The 27,512-nt window shown below is 39.0% G+C and overlaps 1 long non-coding RNA gene across 1 annotated transcript in view; it reads left to right on the top strand.

The window, feature by feature from the left end:
• Nucleotides 1-5,983, top strand: part of LOC139363921 (uncharacterized) — a 33,909-nt gene extending 27,926 nt beyond the window's left edge. The window contains exons 2-3 of the long non-coding RNA XR_011625139.1: nucleotides 3,817-3,883; nucleotides 5,114-5,983. This is a non-coding gene — a long non-coding RNA (uncharacterized lncRNA). The remainder of the gene's footprint in view (nucleotides 1-3,816; nucleotides 3,884-5,113) is intronic.
• Nucleotides 5,984-27,512: the final 21,529 nt, after the last annotated feature.

Below are 27,512 nucleotides of genomic sequence, written 5' to 3'. Positions count from 1 at the left end.
AGTGAATCCATCTGGGACTTAGATTTTTATGAAAACTTTTATTAAACATTTAATTTTGAGTTAAAGGTTATTTGAATATTTTCCTTTTTGTTTCAATTTTGTTTTCATCTTTTGAGGAATTTATTTACTTAAGTTGATTTTTTTGACAAATTTATTCATCATATATTTCATAATTCTAATTTCTTATTTAAAAATTTTTTTTATTATACTTTAAGTTCCGGGATACATTTGCAAAACGTGCAGGTTTGTTACATAGGTATACACATGCCATGGTGGTTTGCTGCACCCACCAACCCATCATCTACATTAGTTATTTCTCCTAATGCTATCCCTTCAGCCCCCCACCCACTGACAGGCCCCAGTGTGTGATGATCCCCTCCCTGTGTCCATGTGTTCTCATTGTCCAACTCCCACTTATGAGTGAGAACATGCAGTGTTGGGTTTTCAGTTTCTGTATAAGTGTGCTCGGAATGATGATATCCAGCTTCATCCATGTCCCTGCAAAGGACATGAACTCATCCTTTTTAATGGCTGCATAGTATTCATGGTGTATTTGTGCCACATTTTCTTTATCCAGTCTATCATTCATAGGCATTTGAATTGGTTCCAAGTCTTTGCTGTTGCAAAAAGTGCTGCAATAATCACACGTATTCATGTGTCTTTATAGTAGAATGATTTATAACCCTTTGGGTATATACCCATTAATGGGATTGCTTGGTCAAATGATATTTCTGGTTCTAGATCCTTGAGGAATTGCCACACTGTCTTTCACAATAGTTGAACTAATTTACACTCTCAACAGTGTAAAAGTATTCCTATCTCTCCACATCCTCTCCAGCATCTGTTGTTTCCTGACTTTTTAATGATCGCCATTCTAACTGGCATGAGATGACATCTCATTGTGGTTTTGATTTGCATTTCTCTAATGACCAGTGATAATGAGATTTTTTTCAAACATCTGTTGGCAGCATAAATGCCTTCTTTTGAGAGGTGTCTGTTCATATCCTTCGCCCACTTTTTGATGGGGTAGTTTGTTTTTTCCTTGTAAATTTGTTTAAGTTCCTTGTAGATTCTGGATATTAGCCCTTTGTCAGATGGATAGATTGTAAAAATTTTCTCCAAGACACATAATGGTCAGATTCACCAAAGTTGAAATGAAGGAAAAAACGTTAAGGGCAGCCAGAGAGAAAGGTCACGTTACCCAAAAAGGGAAGCCCATCAGAATAACAGTGGACCTCTCTGCTGAAACCCTATAAGCCTGATGAGAGTGGGGGTCAATATTCTTAAATATATTTAAGAATAGTCAAGACCTATTATTGTGCTGTATTCAGGAGACCCATCTCATGTGCAAAGACACACAGAGGCTCAAAATAAAGGGATAGAGGAATATTTAACAACCCAATAGAAAGAAAAAAAAAAAAGTAAGAGTTGCAATCCTAATCTCTGATATTACATAATGGTAAAAGGATCAATGCAACAAGAAGAGCTAACTATTGTAAATATATATGCACCCAATACAGGAGCACCCAGATTCATAAAGCAAGTTCCTAGACATTGACAAAGAGACTTAGACTCCCATACAACAATAGTGAGAGACTTTAACACCCACTGTCAATATTAGACAGATCAACGAGACAGAAAATTAACAAGGATATTCAGAACTTGAACTCAGCTCTGGACCAAGCAGATCTAATAGACATCTACAGAACTCTTTGCCCCAAATCAACAGAATATACATTCTTCTTGACACTACATCAAACTTATTCTAACATTATTCTAATTTTTAAAGGATCTCTATGATAGTCCATCTTTCATTTCTGATCTTAGTAATTTTTCACTTATCTTCGCTCCTTTGTCAGTGTAATAAGAGTTTTAAAATTTTACTGATGTATTCCAAGATCAAGCTTTTGCTTTTATTGATTTTCTATACTGTTGCTTTATTTTCTGTTTTGTTGTTTCCACCCTTATGATTTCCTTACTTATACTTATTTTGGTCAAACTTAGTCTTTCCTTCTTTTTCTAGCTTTTTTAGGTAGAAGCTTAAGTCATTGATTATGACCCATTTACATTTAATGTAATTTATGATATTCTTGGGCACATGATTAACATTTTATTGTTTATTTTCTATATGTGCCACATTTTCATATTTTCTTTTTTCCTCTTTTCCTGATTTCTTTTAGATTAAATGATTATTTTTAATGTTATATTTTATTCTCCACTTTTAGATTATTTGTTAAATTTATTTTATTTATTTTTAATAATTGCTCTAGGCTTTCCAATTCACATATTTAGCTTAACATAGGCTACTTCTAAATTATATTATAGAGCCACAGGTAAAGGATGAGAATCATACAAAATTTACCTTCATTTTTCCCTTCCAACCTATATGCTAATGTTTTCATATATTTTATTTCTGTATATGTCATAAACTTCAAAGTACATTCCTATTATTTTTGCTTTAAACAAGTAGTTTCAAAAGTGTAGTCTGTGATCTCCCGTGGTTCACAAGATCTTTTCAGGGTATTCATGAGGTGGAACAATTTTCGTAATTGTAAGACACTGCTTACACTTTCATTCTCGTTCTCTCACAAGGGGAGTTTCTCAAAGCCTACATGATATACGATATTGCAACAGACCAAATGCAAAAGCACATATTATGCTTTAGCTTCTCCTTATTAAGTCTGGCATTAAAGAGATTGGCAGAATACTTTTTTAAATGCCATTTTCCTCAAAATTGTTTTTCTCTCTTGAAAAATGTAGTTACTTTTCTTAACAAAGTATTATTTTTGTTAATATAAAGGATTATTACTAGTTTTAAACAAATTAATAAATATTTTTATTAATAGATATTAATACATATGTCAGTTTTAATTTCTAATACAGAAAATATTAGTAGATATAAACCACATCGACACATTATCTGGGATCCTCTATAATTTTCACAACTACAAAGGTGTGATGAGACAAAAGTGTTTGAGAAATGCTCCTTTAAACTAAATAGAAGTCTAAAATACTTGTCTTATTTACATAGATATTTATCATTTCCAAGTCTGCACATTCCTTTATGTATATACAAATTTTCTTGTACTATAATTTTCCTTCAACCTGAAGAAATTTCTCTATCCTATCTTGTAGAGAAAGTTGGCTAAAAAAGATTGCATCTGATTTTGTTTGAACTAAATATATCTTTATTTTGCCTTCATAATATAAATTTAGCTAGATTTAACATTCCAGGGCATTCCCCCATCCCCTATCCTGCCTGCCTATCACTTTGTGACATTCATTATATTATCCTTCCCTGCCCTCTTCCAGCTACTGAGAATTATTATTTGAGAAGGTCAAAGTAAATTTCATGTTAAGAAAAGAAGGTAATTGGAATGAGAGGATGGATATTAACTTAACATTTAATACAACATGTGCATCTGCCCTTTTTACCAATTCATGGTCTATAGGCAGAAGCTAGGGTATGTGAAGTTGAGTTGCATTATTAAGTTTATAATCTTCACATAACCTCAAATCTATAAAACCTTTGTTCAACAGTCCAAAGAAATTTAGATGAATTAAAACTCTTACTTTAGTCAATGGTACTGTGTGTTTTGAGAAAGAATCAGTTGGGTGACCTTTCTATTTTTTTCCTGATATTTATTCTGCTAAAGTGACATAAAAAAAACTTTATTAGAACATGAAAATTCTTTATAGAATGTCATATTATTATCAAATTGTTTACTTGGCATTTAGGCACAGGTGTTTTCATAGAAATTTTAAAGGGTACTGAGCTTTGCTTCTTTGATGCTGACAACTTTGACTCTATTTTAGCAATAGATGCAAACCCCAGAGCTTCCAGAAGACAAAAATGCAAACCTAGTTGCTGGAAGATAACAAGGTAAAGAACCTATTGCCATCAAATACCAAACCAAAATTATAAAAAAAAAAAAATGTAGTAACATCCAAACTTTAAAAATATATGAATGCTTAACAGTGTGTGCTATGTATAGAAGCTCAAGGCTGCCCCCTTCAGAGAAAACAATGCCTTGAAAGAAAGGTGGAAAATCAGCTTGCAGAGGGGGGGAAAAAATTCTAATAGATCTCAGATGCTTTCATCTCTATGTTGTACGATTTCCTATTTACAACTATTCTATTGGTGTTGGTATTTCTAGGAAGGCTGTGGCATAAACCAATGCACAGTTACTCCCTGTGCCCTTGGCAAAGAGCAGATGTGATTTGCTGAGAGAACACACATCCAAACCCTATAAGCTTCTCACCAGCTGCCTTCACTCTTCTCAACCACTTGCCTTCACCCCAAATACTTCCTTCCTGGCTCTATCCAACTTTTACTCAGTATTTAGGGGCCCCCTTAATCGGCAGAACCTTCATGAAACTGCCCCATAGAATGCTGATGGTATTAGTGCTCTTTTTCTCAGCAGTGCAAAATAATGTTCTTTTATTTTACTTTAAGACTGTGTTGGTTGGCTATTTACTTGTCTGTGCCCCTCTTGAGCTGTGCAAAGGGGTTACTGTCAACACCACTAGAATGTGGTACAGAGAGAGTATGGAGTTTACTGGGGACAAGCTTAGGATCAGAGAAGTGGGAGGTATACACACCCTTGAACTCTCAGTACCTAACATCATAGTCTTCATACCTATGTCCAACAAGCTGGTATACAGCGCCTTCATGTCTCAGATCCTCTGCATATGTATATGGCTTGGGAGCATGGAGCACTTGTGTAACTAGTACCAATGGATGCTCTCTGGTTTAAAAGTGGCTTTATCAGGAAGAATTAGCAGTGGCTGGTATCAGCTTGTTCTATTGAATTAACTATGACCTGCTGAGCCACTTATCTGATGAACTCCTAGAAGAATAAAGAATCTAAACCTTTAAAGTCAACTAGATTTGTCCCCTTGGGGAAAAAAAAAAGACGTTGGCCTTGTTTATTTTTTTAGCCCTAGGTTTAGCATACAGCCATGCAATAAATACTCTTTATGAACTGAGTGAACATCAATGACCAAAATATAATTTACACTCTACTGTTGTGGACAGGGACCCTGCATGCAAAACAATACATTAACTAATGTTTGAGGTCTGTAAAAAATCTTTGCTATCATTTTTCACCAGAATATTCCATCAGATTCCCCTCTGGGTTTCTCAAGACTCATTGTTTGAACTACAACCCAACAGGTGAGTGGTATCAGGCTGTCCACTAACATATGAGACTCTACAATCTGCTGTACTTGGGCTCAGAACCTTTCTTGCTACTTTAGCTTTCCATGAGCCCCTGGCATCCTCTCATTTGTTCATTTGACCTCACTGTTTTGCACACTACTGCCTCCAACCTACCAGCATCAGAGACTGCCATTTCATGACTTTTTATGCTATACTTATTCTTGAAAGCATTCCTGTGAATAACCAAAGGATAAGACTTTTCCTTCAATTTTACCATGTGCTTCTAGAATGCAAATACACACTATGGAGTCTGTTAACAAGGAAGATGCAGTTCCAGCTATCAGACAAGTTACAGGCCCTGCTTTTTGACTCTGGCAGTTCAAAGTATTTTCAAATCTTCAGCAGAAGAAAGAGAACAAATGGAGAACATGCTTGTTGCTGTCACAGCAGTTATTCTAAAGTTTGAGTGCTGTTTGGTTTTGTATCACCCTATTTTGCAAGGCATGAACCAAGAGCAAAGATACAAGCAATTGCATTTTGAAAGGACAGAAACACTGGGGAGAGTATACTGACAACTTCAAATTTGAATTAGTCTAGGATAGCATCAGATAGAGCCGTGCCTGTATTCTTCAGTTATACAACTAGGGACACTTTTTATTGCAGTCTGAGGTTCAGAAAATACCTGACTGATGTTTAATTGGAAATACTTTCTCATGCCTTTGTCTTAGTTTACTCGTGGCTTCTGTATTTTTTGCAGTCTCAGGTGGAAGTTCCTGTTACAGACTAAATTTCTTCATTAGTAATATATCTTCGTTAGCAAGCAGCTACGGTAAATGAACCTTGCTAGGTTCATTTTTAATGTAATTTTGTGCCTATGATCTCAGCTAAATGCCATCTACTTAGTTCACTGCCACATATATAAGCTAATAACCACATCTCAGGTATGAAATGTTAAAACCAATAAAATAAAACCTCAGTGGGGGAAATTGACTTTCTGTGAAGCTTCTCATACAGACTCTGTGGGTGTTTATGCCCAAATCACTGACCACTAGATTACAAAACTACATCCCACTGCTTTTTTTTATGGCTGTCGCGATAGGCAAAATCCCTAGAAAATCTGTTATTCTCAGCCCTAGAATCATAAAACTCTGAAACACACTGAAATTTGTAAATCACATTGGCCAAATCCTAGAAATTGCCAAATAAAGTCATAAATATGTTTTATAGCTGTAACAGAAGAAAAATAATCTCTTTTTGGTAAGCCAAACACATTACTGTATTAGGATCATCATCATCACATATTAGACTAAGTTACTTGCAGAAAGCCACCATTTTCAAAATCCCCCAGGGAGGTTTGAGAAGTTGAGTTACAGTGTATTGGTCAGAAGAAAACTATGGTGCTTCAACAACAAACAATTCTAAAATCTCAGTAGTTTTCAACAATTCATGTTTGTTTCCAGGTTATACAATGAAGTCTGGCAAAGATACTGTGCCTGTAATAATCAATGCACTGCCAAACTGAAATAATCAAAAAGGTCAGATTTGTATTCTAAAGAGTTTATTTAATCAGAAAGCTAGGAATAGCCATTCTGGGATGCACCACTATAGAGAAACAGGGATAGTGCTTAGAAGTTAAAAGCCAAATTCTTGCTAACAGGAAGAAGACAAAGAAATATAACGGGATTACATTTTTTATACAAGGCTGGGCTTATGAGTCACAATAAATTATTCATAGTTTGTTTTATTTTCTCTGTGGCTTGTTTTCTTTTCTTTATACCTGGATTTCATTTTCTTTCCAATATAAAAGAGTGTATTTAACATTCCATGTTAAGTCACTGTGATAACCATGAAGGCTGTGTGAAAAAGGTAAGAGGATTGGAGAGAGGCAGAGAAAGGTGGCAGAATAGAAGGCTCCATTGATCATCCCTCTGGCAAGGAAAACAATTTAACAACTATTTACACAAGGAAAGCACCTTCATAAGAACTAAAAATCATGTGAGTACTCATAGTTCTTGGTTTTAACTTCATATTGCTGAAAGAGGCACTGAAGAGGTAGGAAAAGCTGTCTTGAATTACCTCTAACATCCCCTGGCAGCACAGTGTGGTGTGGAAAGCATCCCTGGGCACTGGCAGAGGGCGAGCACAGCAATTTTGAGGCATTGAACTCAATGCTGTCCTGTGAAAACAGAAAGGTAAACCGGATGAAACTCAGCTGATGCCCACCTGTGGAGGGAGCATATACACCAGCCCTACTCAAAGAGAATCACCAATTCTGACAGTGAATTTAAGTTCCTGAAAGCCTCACCACAGTGGGCTAAAGTGCCCTGGGGCCCTAATAAACTTGAAAGGCAGTCTAGCCACAAGGACTGCAAGTATTACATGAGTCCTAGGGCTGAGCTGGGCACAGAAACAATAGTTTGGGCACACGTGAGCTACTGAGACACTAGCCAGGGCAGCCAAGGGGGTTTGGCATCACCGCTTTCCTAATCCCAAGCTGCACAGTTCATGGGCTCTAAAAGAGACCTGTTCCTTCCACCTGAGGAGTGGAGAGGGGAGAAGAAAGAGGACTCTGTCTTGAATCTTAGATACCAGCTCAGCCACAGTAGGATAGGGCCCCAGTCAGACTTGCGAGGTCCTCTTTCCAGACCCTAGCTCCTGGACCACATTTCTACACATGCCCTTGGCCAGAAAAGAACCTGCTGCCTTGAAGGCAAGGACCTTGTCCTGGCAAGATTCATCACCTGCTAACGGAAGAGCCCTTGACCTCTGAATAACCAGTAGCAATAGCCAGGTATTATGTTGAGGGCCTTGGGTGAAGCTCTGAGACTTGCTCGTATCAGTTGACACTCAGCACATTCCTAGCTGTGGTAGCTATGAGGCGAGATTCCTTCTGTTTGAGAAAAGCAGAGAGAAAAATAAAGGGGACTTTGTCTTGCACCTTAGATACCAGCTCAGCCACAGCGGGGCAGAGCACCACCTGGGCTCTTGGGGTCCCCTACACAAGAACTTGTCTTTTAGACAGCATTTCTGGACCTGACCTGGGGCAGAGGAGAGCCCACTTCCCTGAAGGGTGAGTCCAAGGCCAGGCAGCATTCACAAGTTCACTCAAGAGCTCTTGGGCCTTAAGAAGAACACTAGCGATAGTCTGGCAGTATTCCTTATAGAACTGTGGTGGCGGTGGCCATGGGATGGGACTCCTCTGCCTCCGGAAAGGGGAGGGAAGAGTGGGAATGATTGTGTCTTGTGGTTAAAATGCCAACTCAGCCTGCGGTACAGTAGAACACCAGGTAGACTTCTAAGGTTTTCGACTGTAGTCCCAGACTCCTGGATCTACCTCTGGACCTGCCTGGGGACTGGGTAACTTGCTGCCAAGAAGGCAAGGACACAGGCCTGATTGGCTTTACCACTTGCCGATTGTAGAGTCTGAGGGCCTTGAGAGAACATAGGCAGTATCCAGGGAGTGGTCACAGCAGGCCCTGGGCAAGACCCAGTGCTGTGCTGGCTTCAGGACTCACCCAGTACAGTCATAGTGGTGGTGGCCACAGGGCTGCTTGTGTCACTTCACACCCAGCTTCAAGTGGCTCTGAACAGAAAGAGAGACTGTTTCTTTGGAAGAAAGTAACAAAAGGGAACAAGAGTCTCTGCCTAGTAATCCAGAGAATTCTCTTGGATCTTGTCCAGAACCATCAAGGTGGTATTTATATGAGTCTGCAAGAACCACAATATTACTGGGCATGGAGTGCCTGCTAAAGTAGGCATAGCTTAAATCACAAACCCAAGTCCTTTTAATAATAAAGATCAGAGCAGCAATTAATAAAATTGAAATGAAAAAATACAAAAGATCAACAAAAAAGTTGATTTTTTAAAAAGTTTGACAAAATTGACAAATCCTTAGCCAGAGTAACTAAGAATAAAAGAGAGAAGACCCAAATAAATAAAATCAGAAATGAAAAAGGAGACATTACAACTGAGACTGTAGAAATTCAAAGGACCATTGGAGGCTACTATGAGCAACTATGTGCCAATAAATTGGAAAATCTAGAATAAATGGAGAAATTCCTAGACACATAAAACCTATTAGGATTTAACCAGAAATAAATCCAAACCTGAACAGATCAATAAAAAGTAATGAGATTGAAGCCTTAATAAAAATTCTGCCAATAAAGAATCCTAGGACCTGATTGCTTCACGTCTGCATTCTACCAAATATTTAAAGAACTAATACCAACCCTACTCAAACTATTCCAAAAAATTGAGGAGGAAGCAATACCTGCAAACTCATTCTATAAGGCCATATTACTTTGATACCAAAACCAGACAAAGACACATCATAAAAGAAAGCTACAGGCCAATATCTGATGAATATTGATGCAAAAATTATCGACAAAATACCAGCAAACTGCAATCAATACATTAGAAAGATCATTAATCTTAACCAAGGGGGATGAATCCTTGGGATGCAAGGTTGGCTTAACATATGCAAATCAATCAGTGTGAAACATAAGATCAACAGAATGAAGAATAAAAACCAGATGATCATTTCAATTGATGCTGTAAAGTACTTGATAAAATTTAACATCCCTTCATAACAAAAACCCTAAAAAATGGGTATAGGAGAAACATTCCTCAACACAATAAATGCCAAATATGACAGACTCACAGTTAGTATCATACTAAATGGGGAAAAACTGGAGCCTTTCCTCTAAGATCTGGAACATGACAAGGATGCCCACTTTCACCTCTGTTATTCAACATAGTACTGGAAGTCTTAGCTAGAGCAATCACACAAGAGAAAGAAATAAAGGTCATCCCAACTAGAAAGAAAGAAATCAAATTATCCTTGCTTGCAGATTATATGATCCTATATTTGGAGAAACCTAAAGACTACACACACACACACACACACACACACACACACCCCACACACACAAACTTTTAGAACTAATGGACAAATTCAATTATGTTGCAGAATACAAAATCAACATATAAAAAATTGGTAGCATTTCTGTATGCCCAATGGTGAACAACCTGCAAAAGAAATCAAAACTGATCCCATTTACATTAGCCACACATAAAATTAAATACCTAAGAATTAATTTGAAGAAATGAAAAATCTCTACAATGAAAACTATAAAACACTGATGAAAGAAATTGAAGAGGACACCAAAAAATGGAAAGATATTCCATGTTCATGGGTTGGACGAATCCATATTTATAAAATATCCATATTACCCACAGCAACCTACACATTCAATGCAATTCATATTGAAATACCAATGAAGTGCTTCACAGAAATAGAAAAAACATTCTAAAATTTATATAGGACCACAAAAGACCTAGAATAGCCAAAGCTACCCTAAGCAAAAACAAAATAAAATAAATTTTAAAAAGGAAAAAGAAAGGAGGAATCACATTACCTGACTTCAAATTATACTACAGAGCTATAGTAACCAAAATGGCATAGTACTGGCAGAAAAACAGACATACAGATCAATAGAACAGAAACCAGAAACAAATCTACACACCTAGAGTGAACTTATTTTTGACTAAGGTGCCAAGAATATACACTAGGAAGAAGACAGTTTCTTTAATAAACGATGCTGGGAAAACTGGATATCCATATGCACGCACACACACACACACAGAAAACTAGGCCCTTATCTCTTGTCATATACAAAAAATCAAACCAAAATTGATTAAAGACTTAAATTTAAGTCTGCAGACTATCAAACTACTTTGGAGTAAATCTCCAGGACATTGGCCTGGGCAAAAATTTCCTAAGTAATACCCTACAAGCACAGCAACCAAAGCAAAAATAGACAAATGATATCACATTAAGTTAAAAAGCTTCTGTACAGCAAAGGAAACAATCAACAAAGTGAAGAGACAGCCCACAGAATGGGAGAAAATATTTTAAAACTACCCATCTGTAAAGGGTAATAACCATATATATAAGTAATTCAAACAACTCTATAGGAAAAAATCTAATAATCTGATCAAAAATAGACAAGAGGTCTGAATAGACATTTATTTAAATAAAGCATAAGACATACAAATGGCAAACACAGGAAAAGATGCTTAAGATCATTGATCATCAAGGAAATGCAAATTGAAACTACAATGAGATATCATCTCACGCCGGTTAAAATGGCTTATAGCCAAAAGACAGGCAATCATAAATGCCAGTAAGGATGTGGAAATTAGGAATTTAAGTTAATACAATTACTATGGAGAACAGTTTGGAGGTTCCTCAACAAAAAAAATCCAGCTACCGTATGATCCAGTAATCCCACTGCTGGGTATATACTCAAATGAATGGAAATCAGTATATCCAAGAGATTTCTGTATTTTCATGTTCACCACAGCACTGTTCAGAATAACCAAGATTTGGAAGCAACTCGTGTCCATCAACAGATGAATGGATGAAGAAAATGTGGTACATATACACAATGGAGTACTATTCAACTATAAGAAAGAATGAGATGCTGTTATTTGCATATGGATGGAACTGGAGATCATTATGTTAACTGAAATTAGCCAGACACAGGAAGACAAACATTTGCATGTTCTCCCTTATTTGTGGAATCTAAAAATTAAAACAATTGAACTCATGGAGATACAGAGTAGACGGAAGGTTACCAGAGGCTGGAAAGGGTAGTGAGGGGTGGAGGAGAGGTGGGGATGATTAATGGGTACAAAAATAATAGAAAGAATGAATAAAACCTACTATTTGATGGCACAGCAGGGTGACTATAATCAATAATAACTGTACATTTTAAAATAACTAAAAGAGTATAATTGGGTTGTTTGTAACACAAAGGATAAATGCTTGAGGGGATGTATATCCCATTCTGTATGATGTGTTTATTATGCATTACATGACTATATCAAAACATTTCATGTACCCCATAAATATAGACATACTATGCACTCACAAAAATTATGTAAACATACTGCATACCCGCAGAGTAGACAAATGGTTAACAGAGGCTGGAAAGGGTAGTGAGGGGTGGAGGAGAGGTTGGGATAATTAATGAGTACAAAAATAATGGAACTAATGAATAAAACCTACTATTTGTTGGCACAGCAGGGTGACTCTAATCAATAGTAACTTAATTGTACATTTTAAAATAACTGGAATAGTATAATTGGATTGTTTGTAACACAAAGGAAAAATGCTTGAGGGGATGCATATCCCATTCTCTATGATGTGATTATTATGCATTGCATGACTATATCAAAACATTTCATGCACCCCATAAATATACACACCTACTATGTACTCACAAAAATTAGAAAATTAAAAAAATGAATGGTAAGAAGGAAATTAATCTATAAGGAAAGTCAACAGGAAGAAGGAAGGATCTTCCCTGGCATCCTTCACCATTTACATAATTTTACAAAATAATGCAGGTAAAAGACTTAATTCAGACAAACAACAGCTTACAGCTGCCTGTCACATGACTTGGGCCTGTAATTTACATTGCTTTAAGGTTCAAAAAAAAGGTAGAGTTCCAATAGCTTAGATTTTGAATTACGTATTTTCAACATCTGGGCTAATGAAAGCAAAAGGTACATCCTGGTAGAAGTTACCACACTTGCTGCAACAGGTTAGGGAGGACATGGGAAGTGACATGCTGGCTCTTAGGGAGTCTGCCCGGCAGTTCTGCATTTCCTTCCACTCACATGGCAATGGTGAAAGCAGCTACACACCAGTCAGCCAACTTCTTAAGGGGCAAGGAAGTTTAGCCCTGCCATTCCCTGGGAAGGAGGACAAACACACATCTGTAAATGTCTCTAATGATCATTTGATGGAGAAACTGTTGGTAGAGAATGCAAGTTGAGAGCAAAGGCACAGTGACCCAGTGTAATCTTTTCAGTTGACAAGTCGAAAAACTGTGTGGTGGTGGAGAGCCTTGAGGCTTTTGGTTCAGCCCTCGGATGGCCTCAGGGCCTTTGGTGAAGTTATTAACTCTTTGGGGTTCTTTTGATTCCCCAGGAATTCTGCTTCTTATATGGGTAAAGTAAGGACACTCCTGGAGAGAGGAAAAGTACATGAACTTAGTAGACATCTCATTGAACTTAGAAAGCTCATTTCTCCAAAGCGAATTGGAAACTTGAAGATACGTGTGAACAGAATTGCCATACTATTGTTACTATTTTTAATTAGTTTTGGAATCAAGTCCAGAAGACAAAAAGAATCTTTGGAACAATTGCCTGACATGGAAATACTTGACCCCAAGATGTATTTTCTGTGTAAATTCCTGAACACAGATTCTCTGTGATATCCACCCAGGGACCAAAAGTACAATGGCAACCATTAATGTTAATTGTCAGAAATGCATCCCAGGTGAGAGATGGGTGATCTCCACAGTAACTAAACTTCAAGCTCTGACTTCCAGGGTAGTATCATATTAGTGCTCCTGGCTCATCTACATTCCTGCCCACAACACAATGCTAGTTATCTTCCTCAGCTGACAAACTTATAATAAGTGATTGCTTTTCAAACAACATTTTATTTTTCTAGAATATTATTTAGCCCCTTGCAAATATAAGGCTTAAACTATTCAACCAGATCAGAGAATTCCTTCTCACAGAAGGTCATCAAGAAAGTGTGGGACCCACTGACCACATGTAATACATTCAAAAGTAAAATCCAAATACTGAGGATTTTTTTTTCAACCTGATTAATTACTGCTGTGACTTCTAGGTTAAAGTCTACAGGAAACAAAAAGTAAAAGAATGGGCAGAGCCGCTGTCCGGGCATGACAGAAGAATTGAGTCTTGCTAACCTCAATTATTCTCCAGCCATGTCATTGTCTCTAGGGAGTGTGGTGTGTTGGTTCAGACAAGCAAGAAATGTCGCATGTTTTCTCACAAGAGACATACCAGGCTCCATGAAACAGCTGCCTCTAAACCTCTAGCAATGACGGGAAGGGATGAGCAACTGGAAAGCAACTGCCACTGGGATGGGGAACCTGTGGCAAGTACAGCAGATGGGAGTGCAGCCCAAGGCTTTTGCCTTGACTATGCTGGTGGCCCTCAGGTGTCCAAGAGGCTGCAGGTGGGCTGGGTCATCAGCCAGCGTCTGTGCAGGACAAACCTCCACACATAGGTGAGTGGTTTCTGCACTTGACAGTGAGCTGGAGGTGGCGGGGGGTCTTCATAACACATCACCTAATACTAACATCTGTAGCTCCAGTGAATCCTCTGAATTTCAGGGGGGCCACCTAGTACTTATCTTAGTTCAGCTCCATGGTTACAGTCTCCTAAATTGTTTCGTTCCAAATCCCCTTCCCTGCAGCCTCTAGTACACCCTGCAACTGGGAAGTTCCTTTGTTTGATACCAATTTGATCATGCCACTTCCTTGGTTGGAAGCTTGCACTGGCTCCAAATTACCTGTCACAAGAAATGTGGAAGTGCCTCTTCCTCCTCCCAGGCAGAGGCTGAGAATGCAAGGTGTCTGGGCAGGAAGTCAGCTGGTCTTTGCAAGTGTTCCTCTTGAAGCCCCAACCAGATTTCCTGCAAGTGAGGGAGAGACCCATTGCAAGTCAATGGACCCCAGTGGTTCTGCATCTTATTCCTAGCCAGGCAGAAGGGCAGGGTTTCATAGCATGGGATGAAGAAAAGAATACTAATCACTCACTCACTTGAAAAAAATCAACTGTCAGATACAACCATGAAGACTACAGTAGAAAACAATTTCTACCACCTTTGAGAATTGTTTTTGACAGGTGTGTGTGTGTGTGTATGTGTGTGTGTATCTGTGTCTAATTCATCAGTCTCCCTTGAAGCATTGGAAGTACACAACAGCATACCTGCTGTAACTCATATTTGACTGTGGGCAGAGATAAGGGGCCATGATCCCTGACGGGGCTGAATAGGGACTGTCCCTGGCATCTCTGTCAGCCCTGGGATCTACAGCTGGAACTGGAATGTCAAAACCTTTTATGGAACATTGTAGTACCTGGAACGCCAGAGTACATCTGAGGTCTGACTGGTACTCGTGCTTCTGGGAGAAGAGATGTGTTATAGAGCGAGCCCATGCTGGGTTTTGAGAGCCATTTCTGGAAAGATGGGTAGAGCCTGACCCAGCAGAAGTTGAGGAATTGCCTTTGCTCCCAGAGTCATGGGGATGTGAACAGGAGAAAGCATTATGAAGTGGGTGTGCCCTGATGCACCTGTAGGGCCTTGGGAAGGTGGTGCTACAAGAAGTTAAGGAAGTATCAAGCAAGGCAGGTGAGGTCTCCCCACCTTGGAAGCATTCTGTGTCGCTTCATCACCAGGGAAAGGGCAGTGGCTCAGGGAGGGGCAGGGGGCTGTTAGGTAAGTGGAAGGATAGAGAGAGGATAAGGGAGGGAAAAGTGGGAAAGGTGTTGAGGGGCCAGGAAGGAGCTGGAAGGGCAGGAATGGATAGGGATGAGGATGTTGGCTGGGAGAGGAATGTGGACATGAAGAGTAAGTGCCAAGACCTGGCACACACTTGAGGGCTAAACATACACTCTTGCCCCTTTTTATTCATGACCTGGCAAAGTGCTTTTGGCCTCTGAAGAAAGGAGAGGAGGATGATTAGATCATCATGTGTCTACTGAATAATAGTCTCTGTAGTTGGGCTGTTAAGGTCATTTGCAACCTGAGCCCAATCTGTCTGTTTAACCCCACTGTTCTCTCATACATTCCCGAAACCACAACTGTGTTAAAAATTGGTGCTTTCTCAGAGTGCAAAGAACTTCTGTCCTCTACAGCTTTACAGTATCTAATCTAGAGATCGATGCTTTTCCTATCATTCATATGTGGACATTAAATATATCTACAGCTTTTAACAAGCTCCACGTCCCCTTCTCCAAGAGCTGAACTTCCAGGTCTGGTTGTTTATGGCAACCTCATGAAACGTACCGAGAGACCTGGTATTCGCATCAGTCATTCATGTCTGTTTCCTATTAGATCACATCTTCTTTTAGGTTTGGGAATATGTTCCACTTTTAATTCCCAATTGTAATTAGAAATGTGAATTGTAAAATTAAAATAACTTTAGATATAGAAGCTACTAAAATTGCCATCATTTAACATTAAGGGCATTTTTCATTTCTTGTACTAATTCCTTAGAAAAAGACAGTTGAATTGTGTTTGCTTCATAGTTATTCAATGGTTTTCCTTTAGCTATAGCATAAATTCAAATGGCGAAGTACATCATTAATGGTTCTCCATAACTTGATTACATCTTTACTTCCTCCTCTTTCTTCAACCCACACATCCCCAATAATCCAGAAACACAATGTCCAAGGTGGAAGAACCCTTTTTGCATTACCTGAGGTCATGCTTCTTTAAAGCCTGAAGACTCCATGAAATAAGTTTCCTTAACATAGAACTCCTTTCATTATGTTTGCCTGGCTTCTTCTCCCTTTCCCTTCCCTCCTCTTCCCTCCCCTCCCTCTTTCTTTCTTTTCTCTTCTTTTGAGGCTGATCTCAAACTCTATTGCTGTGAAGATTTCTGCTCTGTCACCCTCCTTTTGTGCCCACAACAGATGCTCCCATCTCTACACAGCACATATCTTAATCTGACTTGTATTCCAGTTGCCTGTTTATATAGCCATCTCCCCTGATAAAGTATCTTTCCTTTGAGGAAGCGATGTTGCCTTATTTTGCTGTTTTGTCTCTGATTCAAAATTACTAAATAAACAATTGTTGGTTGTGCAACCTTAAATAATGAGATTACCAGAGGAGTTTTTTAAATGGTAACATCTGCTGTTGATATGGGGGAAAAAACACAAGCACTAGAGACTGATTAAAGATTTAAACATGATAATTAAGGATTTAAATATAAAGTAGTAAATCATAAAAGTTCTAGGAGGAAAAACATAAGTTCGTAGAGGATAACATGATGATAAGGATTTTCTAAGTATAATACTAAAGGTTAAAACCTTAAAGAAAACAGTTAATTTTCATTTTCAAATTTTTAAATTCATACATTGATAAAGCATGACGAAGTGAATAGAAAATAGACACCAATATTTGCATTTTCATGACAACCCTTCAAATAATAAATGATGAATGCAAGTAGAAAAACTACGAATGCATATATAACAGTTTGCTATGCTGCATTAGCAATGTAAAGCAGACCGGGAGCCTAAACAACAGAAATGTGTGGTCTCACAGATCTGAAAGCTGCAAGCCTGAGATCAAGGTGTGGGCAGGATTGACTTCTTCTGGAGCCTCCCTCCTGGGCTTAGAGATGGCTATTTTTCTCTCTGTGTCTTTACAAAAGCTTCCGTATGTGTGTGCGTGTGTGTTCAAATTTCCTCCTGCAGTCATATTGGATTAGGGCCCTCCTTGCTGACGCTATCGAGTTTAACGTAATCACCTCTTTAAGTGCCTATCTCAAACAAGGTCTGGGGTATTGGGGCTTAGGACTTCTATACAGGAGTTTGGGGAGAAGGTGCAATCCAGCTCATAATGATACGGGAAGGAGCCGGGGAAGTGCTGGGTAGTGAAGGGCGAGGTCCCTGGTGAGTACTCCACCCTGGGGCCTGTGCCCACAGACCTAAGTGAGGACAGGCATTTCTGTTTTCATGCCCAAAAAGGTGCCTTTTGGCCCGCCACGCCCCCCATCCTGTTCCCATATTAACCTGAGACCTACTAGGCACAGATACAAGAGGCTAGACGTCAAGAACCGCAGAGGAACACTTCGGCAGACACCAGTGGGGACACCAGCAGATCCTGGCAGACACCAGCAGACACTGGGAAGACCAGCGACAGCAGAGGACCAGGGACGCCCAGGGGAGTTCAGCTGGGGCAGTCGGAGAAGACTTCCGCTTCCGGGCCGCCCAGCTCCACGGGAGACCATCTTCACACTCCATTCCCCTTGCTGAGAGCCACCTCCACGACTCAATAAAACCTTGCACTCACCCTCCAAGCCCACGTGTGGTCTGATTTTTCTGGTACACTGGGCAAAACTCGGGATACAGAAAGCCTTCTGCCCTTGCCATAACGCAGAGGGCCTAACTGAGCTGAGGAACGCAAGCCGTTTGCAGGCTGCAAAGCTGAAAGAGGACGCTGTAACACACACCCACAGAGGCTTCGGGAGTCCTAAACACACCGCCAGACGCTTGCCTGGGGTGGGGGCCCAACAGCACTCCCCACAACCTCTGCTCTCCCTAGGGGTTTGCACAGTGTGACACTGAGCAAGTGAGCCACACCCCTGTGGCACGTCCTGCAAGCAGGATACGAGAACTCTCCCGTATCAATAACAGTATGTTATTATGTTATTATGAAATTATCCAACAACAAATTTGAATAATTAATAAAATGAACTAAACCTTTGTTCTTTCACATTATTTATTATTAGGTTAGAAAACAAACAAAAAGAAAGCTAGCCAGTGTTGACTTACTAGCTTCTAAGGTGAGGCTGTTGGAACTGGCCCCCTGAAACTGCTGAGGGGTGTCTGAAATGATGGAGACGTTTTGGCGGTCTCATTACATCTCCTAGCAAAAGCCATTCTGTGTGCACATCCTCTGACCCAGCCATTACACCTCCTAGGGCAGAAATAGGCCCAGTTCTCTGAGATGTGTATGAAAGAATAGCCACCATGGTACTATTATATCGTTTATTTTATTTGGAATTGACTGTGACAAATGACAGTAATTAAGAATGTAGATATTCTCCACAGTGAGTATTGTAAATCAGTCAGTCAAGCAAAGCATATAGGGTGTGTAGTCAGCCCTCTGCCCCACAGCTCTAGCTCCTAGAGCTATGGGATGCTGTTTTGGAAACTGATGCTGTTTGGTGTAACTGTGGGTCTCTTCCCTCACCACCAGGTGCCTTGGCATGAGAAAGGCCCAGAGTTATGGCATAAGCCTTGGGAGCAGGGGTCACAACCCAAGGAGCTGGCACGAAGTCTCCTACCTGGCTGGTGAATTGGTAATTGAGACTACATTATGTGGAGCAACAGCCAACAAAAGTATATTTCTCATATACGTGTATCTGTGGGCTGGGATTCATAATCATAGCAGGTGCTATAGGACTGGAAGTTTGTATCCCTCATAAGTTGAAGTCAAAACTCATATGTTGAAACCCTATGCTCAGTGCGATGATATTTGGAGGTGGCGGTCTTTGGGAGAAGATTCAGTCAGAAAAGGGGAGCCTTTGCTGCTGGGGTTAGTGCGCTCATAAGACAGAGCCCAGAGGGCTTCTATGCCCCTTCTAATATGTGATGATACACTGAGAAGATGGTTGTCTATGAGGAAATGGACTCCTACCAGATACTGAATCTCCTGGAGCCTTGATCTTGGACTTCCCCAGGCTCCAGAACTGCAAGATATAAATTTCTATTGTTGATAAGCCACTCATTCTATGGTATTCGTGACAGCAGCTTGAAGGGGAGGGCACCAGGTATCACGCAGTGCAGGGTGGTGTCACGTTGATCTGATGAGTGGGTCATATCAGAATTCTGAGATAAGAAAGCTGCCCTGTTAATTTGATTCACAAATTACAGAATTTCATTGAAATGGTTGTTATACTTACACTGCATAGAAACAGTATGAAACCCAGATATCCACGTAATAGTAATTAATTTGGTGGTTATAAATGGACAGTTTATCCAATGTCCCCCCTCACATTTTAATAGAAATGTATTCAAAAAACATTTTAATGGTGTTTAGAAATAGGGATCACTCAAAATGTGGTTCCTGGACCATCAGCCCAGCATCCCCTGAAGGCTTGTCAGTGGTGCTGTGGTGTGAGCCCCACCCCAGACCTCCAGAAACGGAACCTGCACTTTAATAACATCCCGTGGTGACTCCTAATCCCAGGAAAGCATAAGAAGCGTAGTTCTGGGAAACTACTCTCAGTCAGTTGAGAATAGTGAATGAGGGCATGGAAGACCTCTGGCAAAATGAAGGTCATAAATGGCAGTTCCATTTGAGTCTTGGCTTTAGAACAAGAAAATAGACCAGGGAATATGACTGTTCAATATATGTGAATTGAATTGTATATGGTGAGCCTCAAAGTTTTCTGCACATTAAAAGTACCTGGGAGGTTTTAAAAAAATACAATATTTGATCTCCCACTTACCAGACCTGTGGGGTGCAGCTCCCAACAATAGTATTTAAGACTCTCTAGGTGATTCCAGCCTGCAGTTGATGCTGAGATCTGCTGAACTACGTTGCCTTGCCTTCTCCTGACCCACTCAACCATCATTGAAAACTACAAGCCCCTTATAACAAAATTTTGATATCCTAGAATAAAAACCACCACATGGAAACACTATATCCATATGTAAACTGACATCTTCATTTGCTCTGGTTTTACCAGTCACTTCTTAAACATATAGCCATTTGTGTCATATATTTCACTCCATAATTTTGCCTTTGACAAACAATTCTGAAATATTTTACATTCTAAGTTCTGAATAATTTTCACTAAGATAGGTTCTAACTAAGTCTTTAATAGTATTTAATGTTTAAAGTTATATTCTTTCTGTGTTCTGAGTACTTCTGAAGATTACTATCAGAGCTTGCACGTTGTAAAAATACACAATCTGGGGAAAATTGTAGCTATTTGAGTGGCTAGGCTTCTGTTTAACTGTGCACTTGTAATTGGCAAGCTACTTTGCTATAAGAAAGTAGAATAGAAGGGAAAGGACCCGCTGATTGGGCTAAGGACAGGTGCACTCTTCTGTAATGGTTAACTTTCTGAAGTTGCATTAAGCAAATGCATGCATAGCAAAAGCACAAACGAACTGAGAAGAGCTGGTACAGATGGGTCCCATGTGCTCCTTCTAAACATTCTTCTTCAGTGGACAATGTATTTGAATGTGGGCTTCTGTGTGCCAGATTTTGTAGCACAAATTTATGTCCAACTTCTATTGTGTTGTGAAGATCACAAAATACACAGTGGCTACCAGATCTATTATATGAGAGACTTTCATAGCTGACACGTATTGTAATTTGATTCAAAGCATACAAACAATAACAACAAAGCCAATCAAGGAATGAGAACAATTCAGCAGGAGAGAATCATTTGAACAAGATTCAGTGCAATTGTTAACGAACATTAAGTCATGCGCCAGAGACCCGAATGCTGCGAATTCAGGGTTTGCTCTTACATTGGATTTTCAGCTATGAAACAGAAATAAAAAAGAAATGTCGATATCTGTTTCCTATTAGCTCCCATTTCATTTTAGGTTGGATTTGTGTCCTATTTTATTGCAAATTATGATTGGGAATACAATGGGTAAAATTAAATAACTGATTCTACAGCAGCTATTAAAATTGGTACCTTTTAACAGAAAGGCTAGCTTTTCATCTGCAGTACTGGTTCCTTAAACTACACTCAATGCATCTTGCTTCCCAATCATTCAGTGGTTTTCCTGCTCAGCCCTGTGCCACTGTCCTCACTCAGTGATACCCATTCTCCTCTCCCACCTCAACAGAATCCTCGTAATTGCACCACCCTTTTTCCTACACTAACACTTTATTAGAAAGGAACTATCAAGATTATTCATACCAACCTGTAATTGATGAATAAACCAATCCATTATCTGCCACTCAAGGAGTATTTTTAAGTAAGAGCGGCTAAGAACCCTAAGTTCTTAATTTTCAAAATAAGACACACACATATCAGGGAGAACAGGAAGCCACATGATAGAGATGGTGAACTTTCAGGGATAACTCATTTTACTTGAAGAAAGGTTACATAAAATATTTTTTTTTCTAAAAAGATGAATGTATAATGTCACGCAGTACAAAATCCACATAACATTTACAGGTGAGATATAAATATTCACATATGAATTTCACTTTTTCTGAAGCGTCACTGTCAGCCACCCCCATATCTCAGTGGTCCCATTTCTCTTTCCTCTGCTTCGAGGAACAGTTCAAGAGGAGGGTTTTAAGAGGGATTGCCACAGGACAGACCCATTGACCTCTTGATGAAATCCACTAGAAGCAGGGGAACTGCTTATTTTTTCCCAGGTCGGATGAAGGTTGACACTCTGGGTAATGTTGCCAGTACTTCACATTCTCAACAGTCAATTACATACTCAAGGAGGAGCTGGAAACATGCAGCGGTCAGCCCTGCCCTACAATGACTGTGCTGTGAGAGTACAGAGAAGGAAAGATTTCACTGCTTCCAAAGCCCCAAAGACAAGCAGGGCTGCTCCCCAGAGCACTATGTTTTACAGCTCAGGAGGTTGCTTTATGGGTGATAAACTAGAATGATAATCCTTTTGCAGGGAAACAGACATTTGAGAGAGAATCCATGGCTCATGATGGCACCTTGGAAAGTCTGTGTTGTTACATCAATGGTCTCTTTGTCCAAGATGGGGATGAGATACATTAGACAACACACGATAGCTGAAAACGAAGAAATGTCAGGAACAATTGGTGTTTTAACACTAGCAAACGTCTGCAACAAATGGTCAGGTAAACAAATGGGGCAGAAGAAAGCTTCTCTCCACTCCTGCAAGTTCCTCCTCTTATCTTGCCTTCTAGGAAGGTAATGGTAGAAGAACAGGGGGTCTGAAAGGTTCCCCAACCTTTCATGGCTGCTTTTCACAGTGTTCCAGCCCAAAGTATGTTGGTTTCCTTTATCCCTCACCCTGCTGCAAAGCTGCCATTGTACTGACTTACTGGCTGGTGCAAGGCACCCCTCTGCTTAGAATGGGTTTGAGCAGCGAGTTCCTGAAAGAGAATGGCTTTACAAACTGGTTTCTAATTGGCTTCAGCCCCTGAGTTATCGTTTCAATGTATAATACAGAGAATAGCCTCACTCTCTGATCTGTCAGGAAGCTAGCTGCTATGGTTGCTTAAGGTAAAGAGAAAAGATGGTATGGATTTTTCTTTGCTCAGGACCCAGGGGCATCAGCTCCATTTCTCAACACTTACTATAGTGAATATAGACTCCTCTTTGAACACAGCATTTTGCTAATAATAATTCAATGGTTTATCCTGGTATGTGGCCACTTCCTATTATAGATGCACAGAGATGAGAGGTCTACAACCCATGAGAGTCTGGGCAGCTGCTGTGTGTGGAGATGGAAGCATCATCTCCTGGGGGCCAGGGGAGTTTCCTCCTCTCTGTCTGAATGCTTGAAAACACGGAAGAACTACAAAGGTAGAGTATAAAAGCATTAATGACATATGAATTATCAGTTCACCCAGTAATTGGGGAAGGCAGATTCAACAATTTGATAATGATCTGGAACAAACATATCTGGCCAGAATGTAGATTAATAAGAATCATAATATACTGTTTTTGGTCAGATAGAAAAGTATAAACACTGGAGAATTATTTAGCATTACCCAAAAACAAAACAAAATAGTAGATTTTTCCATGACCTCACAATTTCTACTCTTTTGGAGATACTAAAAATTAAATGGATTATACATTCACAAGAATATAAGCACTATTATGTTAATTTCAGTCTGATTTGTAATAATACATTTTTAAATATAAAATTTAATTGAGAGTTTAATGGATGCATAATGTGTGATGTATCTATACAAATATATTTATATTTATACATGTATCTTGATAAATCTAAGAAAGATGTTGAAATAAAATCTTGATACAAAAACATGTATGTAATGGACTGCTTATATAAAATTATAAAAATTCACTGTATTTTATCAGACACACATCTATAAAATTACACAGCATGTGTTACCATCAGAGAAGGGAGTAAAAGGATGTGAAAGGGATATAAAATGAATTATCCTCAATCTATAGTGTTTTACTTCTTTAAAATATAAGTGACTTACCAGTGATAACATCACAAAAAGAAGACAAATGAGATTGAAGTGTGTCCTGAGGTCACTCAGGAGGAGGCACCAGCATCCCCACTAGCACGTCGTTGCTTTCAGTGGTACCTTCCGTGTTACTTACGTGATCAAGTCTTTACAGATGACAGTCAAGGTACTGGTGAAATGGGAGTGTTCCCTGATGCCCCTGCAGGAGGGGTGTGGCTTGTCTGTTTGACCTCCATGTGCTCAAACCCCTTAGGGGAGGGGGAGCATGCAGATGGGCAAGTGCAGGAGCCAAGGCGAGCACCTTTCGGGCTCCGGCCCCATGGTAGTGTCTAGGGGTGGGTGCCTGTGGCTCCCAAAGCCCCAGCAGTCATGTTACAGTGCTTTTTTAGCTCTGCTGTCTGCAGATAGCTCAAGTGCTAACCAGTTCAGTGCCCCCTTGGTACCCAGGTTCTTGTCCCACATTCAGGAAGAATCAGGTCACATGGACAAACTGAAGGATGGTAAGTGCAAGATATTTTATTGCCAGATGGAGGTGGTTCTCAATAGGATAGATGGGGGAACTGGAAAGGGGATGGAATAGGAAGATGATCTTCCCCTGGTAATCCTGTGGCCAATCTCCTCTCTGACTGCCCCCATCCTCTAAGTTCAGAAGCTCCTACTCCTCTTTCCTTCTCTGCCGTGGCACTCTTCTGCTCCTCAGTTGTTCTGTTTGTTTGCTTGTCTGCTCATGGAATCTGGGGTTTATGGTTACAGGATAGGGTGGTGGGCCAAAAGGCAACATTTGGGTAAGAAACAAAAATACCTGTTCCAATTTAGGGCCGTGGGGTTCCAGGCTTGAGAGTAGGGTCTTTGCCAGGGAACCACCCTCTTCCACCCAGTATTTCTCTGTCTTCTGTCTGTATCATTGGAAGTACAAAAGAGAACCTGAATAGTAATTAACTTTATTCAGAATGTGGTAAATCCGACAGAACAAATAACCTGGCTTTCTATAACCAGTAGATGACAAGAAAAACAAAGAAGGGGCCAGGAAAAAAACCTAAGACCAAAAAATATTTGTTGACACTTTCTGAAATTTGAACAATGAATGAATATTATATGGCATTCAGGAAACACTAGAATTTTGTTATTTACAATAATGGTATTGCCTCCTTATCTGTTAGATTCATAATGGCAAATATATTGGTGAAATAATATCATGTCTGGGGTTTGCTTTAAAATACTTCAGTGGATTAGGGAGTATGGGTAGTAAAATGGTAAAAATGAAAGTAGATTGGCCAAATATGATTGTTAACACTCATAGAAATCAACAGTCAAAAACCCTATGTGTATGTGTAGATGTGTGCATGGGAATATGTATATAAGTGGATGTCTGTATATTTCACTGTGTAGGTTAAAACGTGTGTGTGTACATACACTCATACATAAACATACACACATATATACATATACACACATTTTATACACATGTTTGTTTTGAGATAGGGTCTCAATTTGTCACACAGGCTGGAGCGCAATGGCACAACCTCAACTCACTGCAACCTTGACCTCCTGGGTTCAAGTCATCCTCCTCAAGTGAGCCTCAGCTCCCCAAGTAGCTGGGACTATAGGCACACACACCTATACTCAGCTAATGTTTGTATTTTTTTGTACAGACAGGGTTTCACCATGTTCCCCAGGCTTTTATACACTTTTTATTTGTGGGAGTCTCCTCAGGACACACATATATGATATTTTTTTCTCTCTCTCTCTCTTTCTACCTGAACACTTTACCAAAGAAAAGATAATATTTAATAATAGTAAAATTGTATTAAAATACCAACATAAATAATACAGCTAATGGAAGAGAAAATTCATGCAATTATTCTAGAGTTTTATTTGATGATAATAGAAGCTCAAAATCATTATTATATTTAATCTAGGGGTCCTGTTTCATGCATTTATAATGAGGAATAAATTAGAAGTCAAGTAAAATGTTTATGTAAAATAATTTTATTATGGTATTATTAACAGATTAAAAATAAAAATAATTATATACTCTTCATTAAGAAAAGGTTGAAATAAATTATGCCTAACAGACCCAAAATTGCCCCTTAAGGGATTTACATGAATAGAAAGACTCTTGCAGAGGAAGATTCATAATCTAAATATATTTATTATTATGAATTAGTCTATGTGCTTAATAACTCAATCTATCTAGTAAAAAATATTTAAACCTGATGAGATATTCTAAAATTGTAGTGAACAAATACATGTCTGACCTATAGTATCTGTCAGATAAACTAAATTTTCCTCTAGTAACAAGTGATACTCACAGCTCAGTAATTAAAACAACAAATATTTACTATGCATTCAGACCATTCTGTAATCTGCTTTGTGTCATTGTCATTTGCATGCCAAACCCACCCTGGTGAGACTCCAGCTGTCTGGAACATAGGTGAACAGGAAGGCAGAGAAAAAAGGGAACACGATGAACAATCTGCTGGCTCAGACAGCAACACCTGGAAGTGTCACATGCCACTTTCGCTCACATTTTATGACTGAAGCAGTCATACTGCCACGTATAAATTCAGGAAATTGGGGAAGTACAATTCTACTAAGGAAGGACAGTGAAAACAGCTGAAGAATTTTAATCTGTCAAATGGGAAATAGTGAAACTAAACCTCCATTAGAATATATACAAATTTATATTATTTAAAGCAGAAATAAAATCTCAGAAATTTGTGCATGCGTGTTGTCCCTTAACCACACCTATATTTATATAGGGAATTTATAATAAGCCATTTAAGTAAGTTATAAACATATGTATTTTGAAGCATATACTGATGGGGGAAATAGCCAACCATTAAAATATGATGTAGCTAGATTCATACTTTATCCAAAATTTAACATAAAAACAAATTCTTAGAAGAAAATAGGTGAGCATTCTTATATGTTATAGGTGGTAAAGGTCTTATTGTCAGGGCATAAATTTTGCAAGCTATGAAAGATCTATAATACAGTATTGCTAACTGTACTCTCATTGCTGGGCATTAGATTTCCAGAGTGTTTACAACTTGCATAACTGAAACTTTATACCCTTTGACCAATATCCCTCCATTGCTGCCTCCTTTCAGTCCTTCTCTCTGTTTCTGTGACTTCAACTTTTCTAGATTCCACATAGAAGTGAGATCATGCAGTATTTGTCTTCCTCTACCTGGCTTATTTTGCTTAGCATAACGTTCTCTGGGTCCATCTATGTTGTTGCAAATGGCAGGATTTCATTCATTTTAGTGGCTGAATAATATTCAAATTTTCTGTATGAATGTATGTATACATACGAACATACTCAAAAATAATACAAATATTTTGTTATATTAATATATATTACTTTTTATTCATTTATTCATCAATGGACATGTAGTTTGTTTACATATCTTGGCTATTGTGAATATTGCTGTAATACACATGGAAGTGCAGATACTGCTTTGACATATTGATTTAAATTCCTTTGTGTATATGCTCAGAAGTGAGATTTCTGGATCATAAAGTAGTTCTAATTTTAATTTTTTGAGGAACCTCTACACTATCTTTTTTCTTTCTTTTTTTGAGACAGAGTCTCACTCT

Source organism: Macaca nemestrina, chromosome 6 (genome assembly GCF_043159975.1).
Source record: "Macaca nemestrina isolate mMacNem1 chromosome 6, mMacNem.hap1, whole genome shotgun sequence".
Lineage (NCBI taxonomy): Eukaryota > Metazoa > Chordata > Mammalia > Primates > Cercopithecidae > Macaca > Macaca nemestrina.
Note: the sequence above shows the minus strand (reverse complement) of the source record. Positions and strands in the feature narration are given on the sequence as shown.